The sequence below is a fragment of the Cherax quadricarinatus genome, chromosome 78, assembly GCF_038502225.1.
Source record: "Cherax quadricarinatus isolate ZL_2023a chromosome 78, ASM3850222v1, whole genome shotgun sequence".
Taxonomy (NCBI): Eukaryota; Metazoa; Arthropoda; class Malacostraca; order Decapoda; family Parastacidae; genus Cherax; species Cherax quadricarinatus.
The window spans coordinates 29,019-35,000 of record NC_091369.1 but is presented as its reverse complement, the minus strand read 5'-3'; positions in this window follow the sequence as shown (position 1 = coordinate 35,000).

Below are 5,982 nucleotides of genomic sequence, written 5' to 3'. Positions count from 1 at the left end.
CAGTAGAGACAACCACCTGAGTGGCAGGCACAACCACCTGGGCAGCAGACAGCTTCCACCTAAACAGCGTCAGCAACCTGCCTTTTACGTTGGAGATTTCCCTGTGACTGGGGCCGCACGCAGCATCCCAGCTCCTATTCTCCTGCCGGGGGCCACCAGTCCTTCCTGAGTGCTTCCTCGTGCCCCGACCAGACGCACTCACACACCCCTGCCACCGTGCCCTTCACTGCCCATCCTTCCCACTCAGACAACTGCTGTACTGCCAAATAAAATGTGGTAATCACTGGGTACAGGGCATAAACGAGTTCATAGTGTGTGTGGCATCGGGTGCAGAATGGGGGGAAGGAGTGAAGGGGGGTTGTAGGAGGCAGGAAGGGAGGGTAGGAGTCGCTGACACACACACACACAAACACACAAGGAGCGGGTCGGGAGGGGGGGATGCTGGCGCCCAGTTGAAGCTGCAGGGAGACCGGGTAAGGGGTGGCTGGCCGCCCTGCACACTTAGATCAGCTCCGGCATACACTTGCACACCCCGACACACCACCTCAGCTCAACACAGCCGCTACACTTACTCCTTCGACGCTCTGACAGACCTTCACACTCGGGTGTCTAATTTTCAGCGAGAGACGATGTAGTGTTCAATCACCGTACACGCATGCGTGGAGACAAAAGGAACTTGCATAGTCACTCGTGTTTAGTTGCATAATGTTGCTTCCCAAAACAATTGTGCAGCTTGTAGTGAGCACACTTGCCGAGGTGTTGACTTCAGACTCCCGCCTGCGACTCCTCGAACACTTGCGGCAAGCAACACCTCATGCAGTTAAAAAAGTGAGCGCAATTGTCGCCATGCATGACTGGCAGGATGAGTTCGGGTTAGAGTCCAACCCCAGACAGGCAGTGTGTATGTGAGAATCTGGAGAGAAGTGGGTTCATCTGGAAGATTAGTGAGTCTGGAAGAGCCGCTGGAGTGTGCACCAGGCACAAGAGCAGCCCGTGTGTATGTGTCTAGGGGGACCAGTACTGAATGAGCCAGCTGCAGCCGCACTCTAGCCACCCCCCGCTCATCACAAACCCACTATCCTCAACTCACACCAGCTAGCTACACCTTATCATAAAGACAGAAAAGGTAAATTCTGGCCCACGAATCTAGGATGGATTTACAGAAATTAAGCGAGAAAGAGAGAGAGAGAGAGAGAGAGAGAGAGAGAGAGAGAGAGAGAGATAGGTGGACGGCATATTTTTGGACTGCTCCCCTAAATGAAGGTTCCTTGATGCAGGTGAGGGGCTCTTGATCTAGGGAACTGAATCTGTACTCCAGTTCCCTGAATTAACCCTGAATACCTTCCATACCCCCAGGCGCTGTATATTCCTACAGGTTTAGCGCTTCCCCCTTGATTATAATAATAATTCTGGACTGCTAAAAGTCTAACCTACAAGGCTAGTCAAACTGCAGGACTGTTTAGAGAGGTGACTATTCAACCCCAGTAACTGCAAAGCTGTAAAAGTCGCGAAGGAAATAAAAGGTCGCTAAAGAATACAGACTGAATAGAGAGGAGAGGCAAAAGAACTGGGGATGGGCATAACGAAAAACATATCCCAAACTTTTCATAGCTGTGAAATCAGACTTCAAAAACAATATTCAGGTACTTGAACAAAAAGTCTTTCGGGAAAATGTATGACATTTGTCAGACCTATCATAGAGTACACAGCACCCGCATTGAGCCCTCACCTGAGCAAACATGTTCAGAGACTAGATAAATCCACGGATTAGCTGACTTCTCGTTCTGGAGCTGAAAAAAAAGATTTACGAGGAAAACTGGGAAATAAACCTTCATACACTAGAGAAGAAAACATTGGGGAAAGGTACATGATGACGACTTACACGACAGTCAAATTGTTATTATTCTTGATTCACCGGTACTTTTGGGGTCCGGGTCTTTTCCAGATGGTGACCCGGCCTTACCTCCCTGTCTTAGGAGTGTCTGAGACCGATGTCTGCTATTGGAGGAGGTACGAGTACCTCCTCATTTTCTGGGATCGGCTGTCCCCAGGCCTAGTCCCATTCTCCGCCCTCACGGGGCTCGTAGGGAGAAGCTAGGCCTCTGGACTGCCACCTTCTTCTCCGCCCCAGGGGAGCTCGTGGGAATGGCAGTCTCATGCGCTGCAGGTGGTAGCAAGCTCTGGCCCTTATGACAGTCAAAGGTCTTGATAAAGCAAAGGCAGACTTTGAAACGAGGGAATCACAAAGGACGAAAAGAGGGCATAAAATGAATTTTAAAGGTGCAGAATAAGAAGAGTAATTTAAAGAGGTTAGGAAGTGGAACGATTTCATTAAGGGAGTGGTGAAAGCAGACTTCTTGCAAAGTTTTATGAATGGGTATGACAGAGCCTACTAGGCCAGGAATTTAATATGATCGTTTGTGAGTAATTGAGAGGTGGGGCCAGGAGGCGAGTCTCAAACCCCTCAAGTACAATCAGTACACAAACTGGTTACACCACATACCCAGTGCGTTCCACGCACACTCACTAGCCACACTACACACACGTTACACTCATTGATCACACCACATATTACACTCACTAGCCACACTACACACACGTTACACTCACTAGCCACACTACACACACGTTACACTCACTAGCCACACTACACACACGTTACACTCATTGATCACACCACATATTACACTCACTAGCTAACACTACACACGTTACACTCATTGATCACAATGCACATATTACACTCACTAGCCACACTACACGTTGCAATCATTGTTCACACCACTCATTTTACACTCATTAGTCACACCGCACACCTAATGAGTTCCTCACATATTCACTGGTGTAGGTATTTATCAGTTCATGAGCAACGTAGTTACCAAACATGAAAATAAGTCACATTTTGGCTTTAACGGACTACTCTTAGTTAAATCTACATAATTTATCAATAATGTATGCTTACAGCATCTATGTGGTCTTAGAGGCAGTGCATAAATTCGTACTTCGGCCCATGAAACCATCTGAAGACTTTCTAAATAAGGATTATCATATCTCATTTTAACAATCACAGCATAAAGCAACAGTAGCAAGTCACTTCCCTGCCTACACCAGTGAGATACAGACTTGGTGAGTCACTTCCCTGCCTACACCAGTGAGATACAGACTTGGTGAGTCACTTCCCTGCCTACACCAGTGAGATACAGACTTGGTGAGTCACTTCCCTGTCTACACCAGTGAGATACAGACTTGGTGAGTCACTTCCCTGCCTACACCAGTGAGATACAGACTTGGTGAGTCACTTCCCTGCCTACACCAGTGAGATACAGACTTGGTGAGTCACTTCCCTGCCTACACCAGTGAGATACAGACTTGGTGAGTCACTTCCCTGTCTACACCAGTGAGATACAGACTTGGTGAGTCACTTCCCTGCCTACACCAGTGAGATACAGACTTGGTGAGTCACTTCCCTGCCTACACCAGTGAGATACAGATTTGGTGAGTCACTTCCCTGCCTACACTGGTGAGATAGACTTGGTGAGTCAGTTCCCTGCCTACACCAGTGAGATACAGACTTGGTGAGTCACTTCCCTGCCTACACCAGTGAGTTACTGACGTGGTGCTCTGTTCGGTCAACTCTCTCCCTAGCACTTCAGATCAGTGTTTGAGTCTTGTGTTTCCACTGTGGCAAGCGATGCTGTGCCACCGGACTCATGATGAACCTTGTGAACATCGCTGGTGTTAAACCACGTGGGAAGAGCTCACTTTTCTAGATATTGGCGAAGTTCATGCTGTGCCTGGGAATGGGAAGCAATCAGGTTCAAGCCATGGTCCCGTGGCTTGGTCAGCAACATTTCGCCTCACACACTGACTTCAGTCCGTGGTTCAATCCCTGAGTGGAAACTTAAGAACATAAGAAAGGAGGAACAATGCAATATACTCCAGGCCTATTGGCACATACTAGGCAGGTCTTTCTCAAATCCAAACCCACAAAAATATTTGCTCAAACCATTTTCAATGCGTGTTTCCTTACACCTGCTATCCCTGTTCACCTAGCAGTAAGTAGGTAACTGGGTACTCATCTAGTTGCGGTTGCAGGGGTCGAGTCATAGCTCCTGGCCCCGCCTCTTCACTGGCCGCTACTGGGTCACTCTCCCTGAACTATGAGTTTTATCATACCATCTTAAAGCTATGAATGGATCTTGCCTTCACTACATTGCTTCCCAAACTGTTCCACTTTCTGACCACTCTGTGGCTGAAGAAATACTTCCTAACATCCCTGTGATTCACCTGTGTCTTCAACTTCCAACTGTGTTCCCTTGTTGCTGTGTCCCATCTCTGGAACATCCTGTCTCTGTCTACCTTGTCGATTCCTCTCAGCATTTTATATGTCGTTATGTCCCTCTTATCTCTCCTGTCTTCCAGTGTCGTCAGGTCAATTTCCCTTAACCTCTCCTCGTAGGACATACCCTTTAGTTCCGGGACTAGTCTTGTTGCAAACCTTTGCACATTCTTTAGTTTCTTTACGTGCTTGGCTAGGTGTGGGTTCCAAACTGGTGCCGCATACTCCAATATGGACCTAACATACACGGTGTACAGGGTCCTGAACGACTCCTTATTAAGATGTCGGAATGCTGTTCTGAGGTTTGCTAGGCACCCATATGTTGCAGCAGTTATTTGGTTGATGTGCGCTTCAGGAGATGTGCCTGGTGCTATACTCATAAGTGTTAGTCGACTGGTGTGAGTCGCATTCTGGGGCACAAGATTAAAGGACCACAACGGAAATAAGAGACAGTCCTCGATGTGACTTTCTGGGTAAAAAATCCGAATATATCTTACCCTAACCCGACTGCCTCCCATTCCCAGGCGCAGTATGGCCCTGCACGTTGGAGAAAGCCACCAATTCTTGCTTTATAACCTTGTCAAGGGTGTAACTAATTATGATACTATAGATTTTGCTCAAAAGGTAAGATAAGATTTTGTTTGGATTTTTAACCCTGGAGGGTTAGCCACCCAGGATAACCCAAGAAAGTCAGTGCGTCATCGAGAACTGTCTTATTTCAATTAGGGTCCTTCAATATTGTCCCCAGGATAATGCGACCCACACCAGTTGACTAACACCCAGGTACCTACTTGCTTGCTAGGTGAACGGGCACAGTAAGTGTAGGGAAAGACGCCGTTTCCACCCTTGTCGGGAATTGAACCACGGACACTCAGTGTGAAGCGAGAACGTTACCTATCAGGCCACGAGCCACGAACCGTTTTAATTTTTTAAGGTTATAATCTTGACTGATTTTATAATGTAACTTACAGCTAGGCTTTAAATAATAAGATATCACAAAGACCCCAATGGAAATAAGCCACTTTGACTTTGCTGGGTTATTCTAGTTAATTTACACTATGTATAATAATTGTATTTACACTATGTATAATAATTGTATTTACACTATGTATAATAATTGTACTTACACTATGTATAATAATTGTACTTACACTATGTATAATAATTGTACTTACACTATGTATAATAATTGACTTACAGATGCTTGAAGTACGCCACATTCCAGTGACTCTTTTGTACCATTAATATTTTATTACATGTAATTACATTACCTATATACTGCAGAAAATAAATTATTTGTATTTGTGTGGGGCCAGGCAGGAGGCAAGGCTAAAACAGGTAAGTTATTACGTAAGTTTACTTAGGTACAGGGACACATAAATAGTTACACAAATTATCATACATAGTAACATGTGTAGATTATCTAGGATAACCCACACACAGTAATATATGTATAAATTACCTTGGATAACCCCAAAAAAAGTCAGTGACATATCTATAAGTAAATAAATAAGTTTATTCAGGTATACACAAATACAGTTATATAGCAGCATACAGTTACACAGATTATAATACATAGCAGTATATGTAGAAAACCTAGGATAACCCAAAATAAAGTCCAAGTGACTTATTAGCATAAAGGT